Source organism: Amblyomma maculatum, chromosome 1, assembly GCF_055883805.1.
Source record: "Amblyomma maculatum isolate TAMU_Amacu chromosome 1, ASM5588380v1, whole genome shotgun sequence".
Taxonomy (NCBI): domain Eukaryota; kingdom Metazoa; phylum Arthropoda; class Arachnida; order Ixodida; family Ixodidae; genus Amblyomma; species Amblyomma maculatum.
The window spans coordinates 312713901-312727637 of NC_139344.1; positions in this window are offsets into that span (position 1 = coordinate 312713901).

A 13737-nucleotide genomic window follows, 5' to 3' on the forward strand; every position below is an offset into this window, starting at 1 on the left:
CATGTCAAAGACGCAAGGCATGTGTTGAAGCTAAGGACCACTGTCATGAATGGTTCAGGATGTGGTCTCGTGTCTGTAATCGCCCAAACAGCTGATTACAGCAGTTGCCTAACAACATATATGTGGGATGTCGTTTCTGATGAAAGACGAATCCCAGCATAAAAACGTAACGACTGTTTATTCGATTAACAGTGGCAGCGGACGAGCATACCAACGCCACACTCGTCTCCGAAGCGGAATGAAAAGGCCGGGCTGAAACCGGTTTGACTGGGCTGTGAAGCAGGCGTGGGGGGAGAATCCGCGGCTTTTTCCTATGCTATGAACACAGCCCAGTCTCCAATATGGCAGTGCCCTTTGGCCAATTTTACCGTGCAGAAACCCAAGGGGCAGCACTCGCGGCGAACAGGCAGCGCCACGCGTGAGCGCCGGAACGCGCGGCCGCCTAGGCAGGGCGCGCGCTTGAAAAGGCGGCCTGCACAACGAAATGGTAGCAGTTTTAGCCAGCTCGAGCGACGTAGCGAAGCACAAACGATGCGAGAGCCACAAGACGCAGAGACAGAGACGAGCCCTGGCCGCCCGCTGGGCGTTTATTTCTAGGCTGGAAACACGCGAAACGGAAGACCACGGGAGAAGGGCGGGCAGTTGGAAAAGGCCGAGCAAAAAACGAAAAGGGTGGGGGCGTAAAAAAACGGTAAAAATGTAGAAAAATACAAAAAACATTTGTGGCGAACGCCCCTCCTCCCAAGTGTGGTACAGCTTCACAAAGGCCAGCTCGAACGCCTCAAGCTGAGGTGGGTGAGAGAAGAAAAAAAAAAAAGAAAGCTGCGGGGAATCGAGCGGCCGAGAAGGGTGGAACGAGTATGGGAGAAGAATAGGAATGAATGAAGCTGTAGTCGAAGAAGAGAAAAAAGCATAAAAAAAAGGGACAAGCCTGAAAACTCTAGAATGCGATTACCGGGCCTGAAGATGCCGCAGGCACTGATATTACGCAGACGGATTTTGAAGAGCTTAAGCTGTTTTCTGGTGAGGCGGTTGCCACTTTTCTCGACGATAAAGGAAAGGATGGCAGATGGCACGCGGTCGCTGATACAGCGACACAGCTATGAGAATGGAAACTGCCTTACAGCACCGCACAAACGATCTACAGTTTCTAATACACGTGCATGTCTTCCTCTCTGTCACATGTCAGAATTGTGCCATGCTTAATTTTCTTTTTCGTTGAAAGAACGTCCTGCCTCATCCTGACTTGAATGCGTTTTCTTTCGTTTTTTTTTTTTAACGATCCTTAATGCCTCTTTAACGGTACTTTGACAGGGGAAGGTAACAGGTGGCAGCCAACCGCTCGACAACTTGTTTGGAGCAGGATGGCATGTAATGAATGCAAGATCTGCTCAGAGTGTCCACGAATAAGTAAAAAAAAAACATTTTTTTAACTTATTTTTTATTATAGTCTCGATTGAGCAGTATCGCATGAGAAGCAGCTTATCATTCGAGGTTCAACAACTCAGTTGACATCGAAATGTCATTAACACAACTAAATGAATAAAGCGTATGGAATGGCACCTCCTGAATCACATCTACAGAGGAGGGCGAAGTGGACAGCGAAGGATGGCGAGGAAAAAAAAAATATCAGGCTGGGGGACGGACAAAGGAAGCCGCCCAAGAGGAGAAGGAAAGTAGCGACATAAGCGTGGAAGGAAAGGGTGTGGAAAGAAGAAAAGGAACGAGCTGAGAGGAGGAAAAAAATAATGCAAGCAAGCAAGCAAAAAAAAAGTTGCCAAGGCAAATTCGCGAAACTAATGCGCAAGACATAGTAAATGCGCCATTTAAACACTCCATTCCTGTTGATTACTCTCTGCATTGTACTGGTGCTTATGCAAGCTATCGTAGACAGGGAAATATAGACCACAGGACAGCATAAATAAAAATTATGCAATGAACAAATGCATCCACGGGCGCCGCCCACAGGCGCGCACGACGGTCCCAGTAGCGCTGATACCTATGAGCTGCCCAGTTTCTTTAAATAATATTTTTTTTTTTTTTTGCGGGTTGAGAAAGGATGCTAATGCAGGTGAAGGTATAGTCTGTCCTCTTTCAGGAAAAGTGCTTCGCGGTAAATCAGGACGCGGCAATACCCGGGCATGATTGCCAGCTCACTGCTCGTTGGAAGGCAGCGATTCGCCTTAGCGTCGCTTCGCTTCGTAAAGCTTATTCGGTGACGCGAAAAATATTTTATCAGGCCAGTGAAAATGTGTGCAACAGCAGCAATCCAAGGTCTGCAACCTAGCAATTCATTTGTGACCATAGAATGCCGTGAATCGAAAGAACGTACGGCGAATGCGCCCCACGCACAGCAGATCCGCCTCGTCTCCGCTGCGCGGCCGGGCGCACGTCTCCCTACCAAACTGTTCTTCCCGCCGCGAGGGGCGCACGCGTCGCACCGCGAGTTACTCCTGCACGGTGCCAAAGGTGGCGCTGCGATCGGCAGCGACATGGGGTGTAGGCAAAAACGCAGCGTGCCTACACAGAGCCAAGCGACGCTGCCTTCGAAACCAGTTCGCGCGTGCGAATATTCTGAAGCGTAAGCTTCGCTTGTACGTAGAAATAGTTTTGTTTATGCCTGGGCAGTAGTTCAGCACTTTATCAGCCGATTACTTCTGGAATTACCTGGCGAAGAGCGCTGAATTGGCTTTCTTCTCCGTGGCTTCAGCAGCGCGCGGCTACGGTGGGCGACTGTAGTGACTAAGTTAAATGAAAACTAGAAAGCGCAATGTATATGAAAAACTAACAGCCAACGTTGTTCAAATCCCGTGCCTACTGCTATCGCATGCAAAGACGATGAATGAATGACTGGAGTGTGTTTTTCATATGACAACTCTTAATAGGCTTTCTGATGCTCACCTTCGCTCTAAAGAACAATATTGCCACGTGCCTAGCGCCGCGCGACAGCCGTTTTTGGTGCCGACGACAACGAAGCGGTGGTTGGCACGAGCGGCGCGCTGGTGCTGGACGCTGTGACTCTGTGTTCGAAACGACAAGCCGACCTCATTCTCGGGTCCTTGGCTACGTGTACTTTCACGGCTCCCTCTGACTTCAGTCGTGACACTGGTGGAGGTGCGATCGATGATCCCTTCTCCTGCGGACGACCCTACGCGGCCGCCTCTCGTGACCTCTCCGGTTCATCGTACCAGCCGACGGCTCCGAGGCTTGTCCCCCGAGGCCTTCCCTCTTGACGAAGAGACTCTGGCTGTGGCAACGACACCGCCCGCCCGTACCATGACTGTCCCTTCCACCCCTTCGTCCTGTCTCATCCTTCAGACCCCACGTACCCCTAAACCATTTCACGGTGAGCAGTTTGAAGACGCCGAGGACTGGCTAGCTCACTATGAAAGGGTCGCGACGTTCAACGGCTGGGACGACGCTGCGAAAATGCGGAACGTCTACTTCAGCCTTGAAGACGCTGCTCGGACATGGTTCGAGAACCGCGAGGCCACATTCTCTACGTGGCCGGCCTTCCGAAGTCAGCTCCTCGGTACGTACGCCAACAGTGACCGCCGAGAGAATGCCGAGCGTGCCCTGACCTCTCGAGTTCAGCGTCAGAACGAGGGGGTCGCAATGTACGTTGAAGACGTCATGCGCCTTTGCCATCGCGCCGACCCGTCCATGAGTGAGGAGAAGAAGGTTCGGCACCTGATGCACGGCGTCAAAGAACAGCTTTTTTCCGGCCTCGTGCGGAACCCGCCCACCACCGTCGCGGCGTTTCTGGCTGAAGCTGTGACCATGGAGAAACTGTTACAGCAGCGATGCAGCCAGTACGGTCGGCCGCTGAATTCCATATCCACACTACCGCCGTCTGACCGAACCGACTACAATCCCGGGGCAGATATGAGCTCCCTTCGCGACCTCATTCGCACCGTGGTTCGCGAGGAGCTCCAGAAAGTTCACGGAGCTCCTGGCGCAGCTTCCCTGGCCAGCATCATCCGTGAAGAGGTCCAGAATGCACTCACGCCACCAACAAGTACAGTCGTTCCACCACCACCCCCGGGCCCCACCGAGCGGATGACTTATGCTGATGTCACACGCCGCCCAGCCCTGCTACCCACCCCTTCGCCTTACACGCAACCTCAGGTCGCTGTGCACGCTGCGGCACCGCTGCCCCTTTGGGAAGATCGGCGCCAGGCGCCCCGGAAAACTGATCTCTGGCGCGCTCCAGATAACCGCCCTCTCTGCTACCACTGTGGCGAGGCAGGTCACCTGTACCGGCAGTGCCCTTATCGTCAGATGGGCCTTAGGGGATTTTCCCCCGACAGCCCTCGTCCACGGCCTGGTCAGCGGCCTCAGGACATCGCCGAGTACGTAACCCGCCAGCGTACGTCACCCGCCAGTCTGCCACATTCTCCTCGTCGCGAGTCGCGCTCGCCTTCGCCTCGTCGCTCTTCACCCTCTGGGTCACGGTATACCGCTGGACGCCATGGTTCCTCGAGTCCTCATCGGGAAAACTAGCTCCGGCGACCTTTGGGGGCGAGGCCGCCGCACACCGATTCGCCGTAAAGCTTCCACCGCCGCACCGCTCGATTCGCCCCGACGTTGAACGCCGAATTCCTGTCCAGTTTTCGCCGCACAGACCAGATCGCCCCGACGTCGTCCGCATCGCCGACCAGTTATCACCGCCGTGTCGCTTAAATTGCCCCGACGCAGACCCCACAACTGCCGCCCAGCTTCCGTCGCCGCACCGCTTGCTTCACTCCGACCTGCCGTCGACATTGAATTGTCCCGACGCCGACCACCCAATCGCCGTCCAGCTTCCGCCACCACACCGCTCACTTCACTCCGAACCGTCGTCAACAGGCCCTGGTCTTGGCCGGGTCTCCCTGGACATCCCTATTATCGTCGACACGAAGGTCAGCGCTTTAGTTGATACGGGAGCCGATTATTCTATCCTTAGCGGGCGGCTTACAAGGACACTGAAAAAGGTGATGACGCCATGGAACGGACCAGACATACGTACGGCAGGCGGACATGTGGTTGCACCACTGGGTATGTGTACAGCCCGGGTTACGGTGCGAGGCTGCACATTTGTTGCGACTTTTCTCGTTCTACGCGAATGCTCTCGTGATGTTATTCTTGGCATCGACTTCCTTCGTGAGCACGGTGCCACTATAGATCTACCGAACCGCTTGGTGACGTTTTCCGCCAAACTGGCCACTGAAAAGCATGAGTACCGCGGGTCCCACTCCACGCTGCGAGTCGCCGATGATAGCCTCACAGTGCCACCACGCGCCAGCATCCTCGCCAGAGTTACTTGTGACGAGCCACATCACGGCCTCCGGGTTGTTGAGCCTAATGTCTCCCTCTCACTCGCCTTGGGAGTTTCTGTGGCAAGAGGTCTTTGTTTCCTTCGTGGAAGAGAGACGGAGGTACTTGTCACCAATTTCTCCAATGAACATCGACATCTGTTCCGTGGCACTGTCATTGCTTACGTCGACCATCTGCACGAAGTCGCCGAATGTTTTGCTTCAGAGGAAGCTACGCCTAGCACTGAACCAGATGATGCCGTACACGCTGTCGACATCAATTCTAGCCTTTCCTCCGTTGAAAAGAGGCAACTTCAAGATCTATTGCTGGAGTTTCGTGTGTGCTTCACGTCTTCATCTAAGGTGCAGCAAACGTCGGTCATTAAACACCGGATTATCACGCATGAAGGCACTCGACCCATCCATCAGCAGCCCTATCGTGTGTCTCCTCGGGAGAGAGACGCTATCCAACAGCAAGTCAAGGAGATGCTCGCCGATGGCGTCATTCAACCTTCAAGCAGCCCATGGTCCTCGCCTGTAGTCCTCGTTAAAAAGAAAGACGGAACACTTCGTTTCTGCGTTGACTATCGGAAACTGAACAGTATGACAAAGAAGGACGTCTATCCGCTGCCACGGATTGATGACTCTCTCGACCGACTTCGCCGAGCCAAGTACTTCTCCTCCATTGACCTCAGGAGTGGTTATTGGCAAATTGAAGTCGATGAGAGGGACCGTGAAAAAACTGCCTTCGTAACACCAGATGGGCTCTATGAATTCCGCGTCCTCCCATTCGGGCTCTGCTGTGCTCCTGCCACCTTCCAGCGGATGATGGACACTGTGCTCACAGGTCTTAAGTGGCAGACATGCCTTGTTTATCTCGACGACGTAATAATTTTTTCACCGACGTTCACAGAACACCTACGCCGCCTGAGAACTGTTCTCGAAGCTGTCCGGTCTGCCAACCTTTCTCTCAAGCCTCAAAAGTGCCACTTCGGGTTCACCGAATTGAAGTTTCTTGGGCACATCGTGAGTGCTGATGGCATCCGAGCTGACCCTGAGAAACTTGCTGCCGTTGCTGCCTTTCCCGTCCCCGCCCACAAAAAAGCAGTCCGACGGTTTTTGGGGCTGTGCTCCTATTATCGTCGCTTTATCAAAAACTTTGCACAGATGGCCAGCCCTCTGACTCTCCTGACTCGAGATGACGCATCATTTTCCTGGGGCGCCGAGCAGCAGATGGCTTTCGACGAGTTACGACGCCGGCTCCAGTCACCCCCGATCCTGGCACATTTCGACGATGATGCCGACACAGAATTACACACGGATGCGAGCAACGTCGGCCTTGGTGCCGTTCTAGTTCAGCACCAAGACGGGGTCGAGAAAGTAATTGCCTACGCCAGCCGTGCACTTTCCCGTGCTGAGTGTAACTATTCCACCACTGAAAAAGAATGTTTGACGGTAGTATGGGCCGCTGCCAAGTTCCGCCCGTACCTTTATGGCCGACCGTTTCGCGTTATCACTGACCATCACTCGTTGTGTTGGCTGAAAAACTTAAAGGATCCTTGTGGCCGCTTAGCACGTTGGGCATTGCGCCTACAGGAGTTCGATTTCGATGTTATTTATAAGTCTGGCCGGAAGCACACCGATGCCGATAGCCTGTCCCGCGCGCCCGTCGGCCCTCCTTCGTCAGATGCCACCGACGACGATAGCTTCCTCGGAGCAGTCACTACGTCCGATCTCGCCTCCAAACAGCGTGCCGACGACGAGCTGCGACTGATTATTGACCATCTTGAAGGTGGGCATCCTACAATACCCCGGTACCTTGCTCGGGGGTTGTCGTCGTATTGCCTCCGCAATGGGGTGCTTTATAAGAAGAATTCTACGTCGAGTGCGAAAACATACCTGCTAATTATACCGGCTGATCTAAGGCACGAAATCCTCCTGGCCTGCCACGACGAACCAACTTCAGGTCATCTTGGCTTTACACGCACCCTAAACCGAGTCCGGCAGAACTACTACTGGTCACATCTTTCTCCGAGCGTTAGACGTTACGCACAGACTTGTCGACAATGCCAGCGGCGAAAAAAACCCACGCTCAAGCCATCCGGTATGTTACAATCTACTGAACCACCCCTCACACCCTTCGAGCAAGTGGGCATGGACCTTTTAGGCCCATTTCCTTTATCCTCGAACGGACACAAGTGGATCGTAGTCGCCACAGACTACTTAACACGCTGCGCTGAAACGAAGGCCCTTGCCCGAGGTACTGCCGGGGAAGTTGCTCGATTCTTTATGAACGACATTGTGCTCAGACACGGTGCACCGTCTACCATCATTACTGACCGAGGAAAGGCGTTTACAGCTCGGCTACTGCGGGACACCTTAACTCTCAGCCATACCGAGCATCGCACAACAACAGCGTATCACCCTCAGACAAATGGATTAACGGAACGACTAAACAAAACTTTGGCCGACATGATCTCAATGTACATCGACGTTGAGCATAAAATGTGGGACGAGATCCTGCCGTATGTCACCTTCGCCTACAATACGGCGCCGCAGGAAACCACGAAGTTTACGCCGTTCTGTCTCGTATATGGCAGAGAGGCCCGCACGATGTTGGATGCGATGCTCCCGTGCGGGGAAGAAGCGGTCGAACCCGACGCCGCCCATTTCGCAGAACAGGCCGAGCAAGCCCGTCAGCTGGCCCGCTTGCACATCAAGGAGCAGCATGCCACCGACGCTCGACACTATAACCTTCGGCACAGGGAGGCCCACTACGAACCAGGGGACCAAGTGTGGGTGTGGACCCCCGTGCGCCACAAAGGCTTGAGCGAGAAACTACTCCACCGCTATTTCGGACCCTATAAAGTCCTGCGCCGCTTAAACAACGTTAATTACGAAGTCATTCCAGATGGAACTGTGACCGTCAGTGTTCGACGCCAGCGGCCTGAAATTGTGCATGTGGTGCGCTTAAAGCCGTACTTTTCGCGTGACTGAGCGTTCCCTGCAAGTGAAACCTTGCGTCATTGTACAGTTCACCTCACGCCTAATTTTTTTTTCTTTCTTTTCTCCTCTCATCTTGTCATCGGGACGATGTTTTCTTTCACGGGGGGGGGGGGGGGGGGATAATGCCACGTGCCTAGCGCCGCGCGACGGCCGTTTTTGGTGCCGACGACAACGAAGCGGTGGTTGGCACGAGCGGCGCGCTGGTGCTGGACGCTGTGACTCTGTGTTCGAAACGACAAGCCGACCTCATTCTCGGGTCCTTGGCTACGTGTACTTTCACGGCTCCCTCTGACTTCAGTCGTGACAATATATTACCGACAACTATAGTGAGCTAGAAATCATATTTCTAGTTCACTGTACCCGCAACTTAAATCAGAATTTCACTGAATAAGAACTCAATCTTTAAGTTCTTTGTAACATATTCGCCTTTAGTGCGCGCTACCAATGTTTTATCCTGCTCGATAAAAAGACGTTTGACGTCTGTTTCATCGTACATACGTAGCCACGGTCATTCAAAGGTTGATACATGAAGGCCCGTAAGAATGTTCTATCTTTTTTGTTTTCTTTTTTTTTTTTTTTTTTTGGGGGGGGGGGGGGTCTTTAGGAGAGGTGCACGAACGGAAATGCAACGTTCTCCACGATCGCTTGCAGCGAAATTTTCACGGTCTGTTAAGCTTCTTTTTTTTTTAATATACTTTGAAACTGTTTATTCAAAAGTGCGTCCTCTTATCTGCTTATTTTGCACCCCACATTGCCGATTACTCTTTGGGACAATAAATTGCATGTACCATATATGCCATACTTAAATATATCCTGCTTGATCAGAGCTACGTTGTACGTGGATATTTAATTCGTTCGTCAAAATCTTAATGACCTTAAGAAAGAAAGTTTTGAGAAATGACGCTGCGTGACTTTGCCCGGATCCTAACAATGTTTACTTGCTTTCTATAGGGCCGGTGATGAAGTCACATCGCAGAAACTCGCGAAAGTGATATAAGAGAAAAGCTGCTTCACAAGTTCAGGTCTGTTTCGGCAATATCGCGCTGGAGTGACAGGTCAAACTAACAGCAGTTACCTTCGCAGCAACTTTTCTGTCCTTTTCTGTACGAATATATGCACGGGCACAAGTGAATGGAATTCCTCACAGGGCGGGCGGTGTCTTAACTTGATATATTATGTAGAACAAAACGTGCACGAGCTGCAGTCATTTGCTATTGCGCTATTCATCGTGCGGCCGAAAAGTAGTCACGACAATAGAGAGTTGCAAACGAACTGATGGAGTTTCAGTGCAGAATTGTGCAACGCACGTTAGCCGCATAGGCAATCCATCTACTTGTCGCGCTCAACGCTGCTGCCCATCGCTCTCATATTTGTCCGACCGCAAGAAACATGTGAAAACAGGCGCTATTTTCGTTTTTGTACCTCATGGCGAAACCAACTACACCACAGCTTGCAGGAATATTGGGAATTATGCCCGGAAACACAGCAAGCGCCGCGCATCCAATGCAGACGACCCGAGCTTTTGCCTACACCACGAAAGTCACTGCTGTCGCCAGCGCCGCCGCATCTCCACTGACGTCACGGGCTGACGCTTGTCATCATCTTTATTAGATAAAAAAAAATTAGTCTTTCAGGGTGGTCCCCCTAATAGTCCACGGGCTTGCGCGATAATAGGGTGCGCGGAGCTCCTATCGATAACGCAGTCCAGCGGTGTGGCCGCGTTGCGCTGGGCCGGATGATAACAAGGCGGAAATATTTGCGCAGTGTCTATGTGTAGTAATATTATGAGCAGTGGCAGTGTAGACGAGCTCTGCGGGTGTAGCTTGAATGCCCGGTTTGAAGGCGGCGCGGAGACCCATGACAATGGTTGGGATGACTTTCGAGCAAGGCTGAGTCCGGGTGACACATATGATGGCTGCTCTGAACTGTTGGCGGAAGCGCTCGATCATACCGTTGGCGCAGGCCGGGGTGGTAGCTGGTGGTCCTCGATCGAGCACTCGAACCCAATGGTCAGCCCGAGCAGCCTGAAAAGGTGCGATTCAAGCTCGTCCTTGGTCGGTGGTGACGCGGCGAGGGGTCCCGAAGCTAGCAATCCAGCCGGCTTTCCTTCCTCCATGTCAGGTCCTTTGTAACGGGTGGACACTAAACTGCGTCCCAGCCAAAAAAGAAAGAAAAAAAAAGGAAAGAAAGAGAGAGAGAAAAAAAAGGAAGAGTTAACGGTGGACGAGTGTCCACCACATGCGGAGACGGGATTTTGGTCTTGGGCAAGGCGGTCTGGTCCTGGGCGTCCGTCTGCGCGCTGTACTTCCGCCGTAGAGTCTGCACACGAGCACACCATTTTGTCCGAATGCCAGCAATGTGTATATACCGGAACAGCCTCCTCACCCATCTGTTATTGTCCATGGCGCGGAGTCTGGTCTCGTACCCAATTTTGCTTTGGGCTTCGCGGGCCTCGAACGTTGACCAGCCCATGTCCCCCTGGATGGCCTCCACAGCAACGCGACTGTGGCAACCGAGCGCCAGTCGTCCCACCTCGCGTTGTCCGCGTTCCAGCCATTCCCTCGTTTGGGCAGATATGCACAAAGTGGCGTTTGCGAAAGTCAGCCCAGGCACATGTACAGTCTTCCATAAATCGCGCACCATCATATATCGATTGCACCCTCAAAGGCATTGTCGTCTGAGGATATGGCACGCACGAGTTGAGGTCATTTTCAAATGTTTTTCCTGCGCCGCGTACAGGGCACCTTGTGTGTTGAGGAGCACTCCAAGGTAACGGTACTCCACGGCGCGCGGTATGGGGTCTCCACAGGGCAGCAGCACCGTAGGGGTGTCTTCGGGCGAGCCCGAAAAACGCAGCACTGCTGACTTGAGAGGATTGAAATTCAGCCCCAGTGCAGATAGGTGGTCAGCACATATGGTCACCAGGGTCTGCAGTTGCGCCTCGTTCTCGGCTAGTAGCACGAGGTCGTCCGCATACGCTAGCCCTGGCAGCGTCCATGTCTCCGGGAGACCTGCCCATGAGAAGGAGAGCCGAAAGCCTGCGCCCGACGCGATAAGCAGCCGCTCCATCTCGGAAGTGTACAGCATGTACAGGAGTGGGGACAGGGGACATCCTTGCTTCAGGCCTCTTCGGACGACGACTGGCTCTGAGCTGCTGTCGTTGAGGCTGGCCACCACGGTATTGCCGGTGTATAGGCGGCTCAGCAAATCAGTCCACTCCCGTGGCATGTCGATTGTCCTCATGCGGCGTAGCAGGGGCTCATGTTGGACGCTATCATACGCCTTTGCGACGTCCAAGAAGCAGCCGACGAGACCCCGCTGTTGTTGACGTGCGATCTCGATGCACTGGGTCAAGGTGAAGATTTTGTCCTCTAGCCGTGGGCCCTGTCGGAAACCAGCCTGCAGTTCCGTGAGGTGGCCGTGTGCTTCGGCCCAGGAGACCATCCATTTCTTGATAATGTGTGCAAAAACCCGGTACAGCACGCTAGTCACTGTGATTGTCCTGTAGTCCCGGAGAAGGCCTCGGTCACCTCCTCTCTTAGGGACAAGGCACACGCGCCCCTTAGACCAATCACTGGGCACAGGGTCACCCGATATGATGCCTGTGTATATTGCGGCCAGTTGTTCTCGTGCCTGCGTGAGATGATGATGATGATGATATAGCGGTCGTGCCCTTCGCAACGGGTGGACGTCGGGCTAACCGAGTCCGACCAAAATGAAAAATTAAAGTAAGCTTCTGACAGCGTAGCGCCCTCTAGGGGCGGTGTCTCGAGTCCGCGACCACGGCCGCTCAATGGAGGCCTCCATTGAGCGGCCGTGCCGCGACAATGGAGCACGGCTGGTCTCGAGGGAGAGAGCGCTTCTCTTTTCTTACGGCCTCTCCAATGGGGTCTGTTTCAACCGCCTGCCGCGCCTCGGTGGGGTCGCCACCGCCCCACTGCTGCTCCTCCGCTACAGCCGTTCACGCGCAAGGGAAACGCGCCCTCGCTTTTAGCTTCGCCCGCGTCAGTTGCAACCGGCAGGTCCTGACATTTCACCCCTTATGGTTTATACAAAGTCCGTCATCAACATCGAACATTTATCGTGTACGAGGAATAAAATACACTCAACAATCCGCTCACGCGCGCGCTCCTTCTTCAGTGCGGCCGTGCACGGTCGAGTGAAGCTTCGGTACACTTCAACATTTTTTACCTCTAAGTTTTGTACAAAAATAAATTTACCAGGCTATGCAATCTGCCTTTGAATGTTTTAAGCAGGTGTAGCGCAACCTGACGTGAGTGCATAGTGAACTGTTGGGTGGAGACTCTGTCAACCGCTACCGTGTTCGTTTAGATTAGAAGAGGTACCGGCAAAAATTCATGGCGCGTCTCAGGTTCAGAGTAAATAACAAAAATTTACTCATATAGTAAAAATTTCACTTGTCTAGTGGACTGGGCTGTTCTAGCTTCGTTCAAAACATATCAGTCGGTTGAAAGACCGAAGATGTATATGTAGTCTCGCGACTACTTTTAATCAATGAAATGGGCATAAACAGTTAAGCAGAATCGAAAAGAGCAGCAAACAATAAAAAAATTTTCCTTCAAAGTTACACATTGCACTATATATTCATCAATTCATCAAAATGCGACCTGCGTCTAGAAAATTCAGTCTTAAAATCTTCCTGCACGGCTTGTGCACATAAGGAGTTGGCCTTTCGGTCTTCTCTCTCACTTTCCTGGTGTAATTAATTGAGAAGAAGAATTCTGAGAAATTTTTCAAATATCAAAGAAACGGACCTAATAACATAGTTGTTGTCAATTCCTTTCTGGCAACTCAGTGTTGAGTTCTGAAATGCTGACTGAATCAGGATCTTAAGTACTTCGATAACATTTGTGTGTAGTAGGTGCACGGCAGCTTTTTCGAAAAAAAAAAAAAAAAGGTTTGTCCAATAGGGCAACAAGCTCTGGTTTCGGATAATGCAGTCCACTAGAACATTGTACTCGTAGAAGAGCGTACTACATAGGGCTGCTTCTTTCGCTAGTTTCAAGAAGAATAGCGCAAGCGTCACACCCGAAGTTGATTAACTAAACGATATATCCAGCGACGTAAGGTGAACCGGAATATGTGACAGTGGGAAATGGAATGATAGGAGATGCCATCACTTCCTTCCGTGCCTTGATTTTGCTCTCAGATGAAACTTCCGCCTTGACAATGTAGTCATGTCGTCATGTGCCGCTAGCTGTTACGGCCCTCGCATCTGACATATGTCATCCCCTTCCGCACATTAACCTTACTTTCCCGAAGAGAGCCTCAATGGGTCGCTATATAAGGCTTGAAATGAGTCTTCAGTGAGTGTCCTTCTTTAACGCTTTAGAAGTTTCTTGCATACTTTCGATATAGCAGGTGAACTCATTTGTAAGTGACTGCATCGAGTATCACCTTCGTCATTTATTGGCCT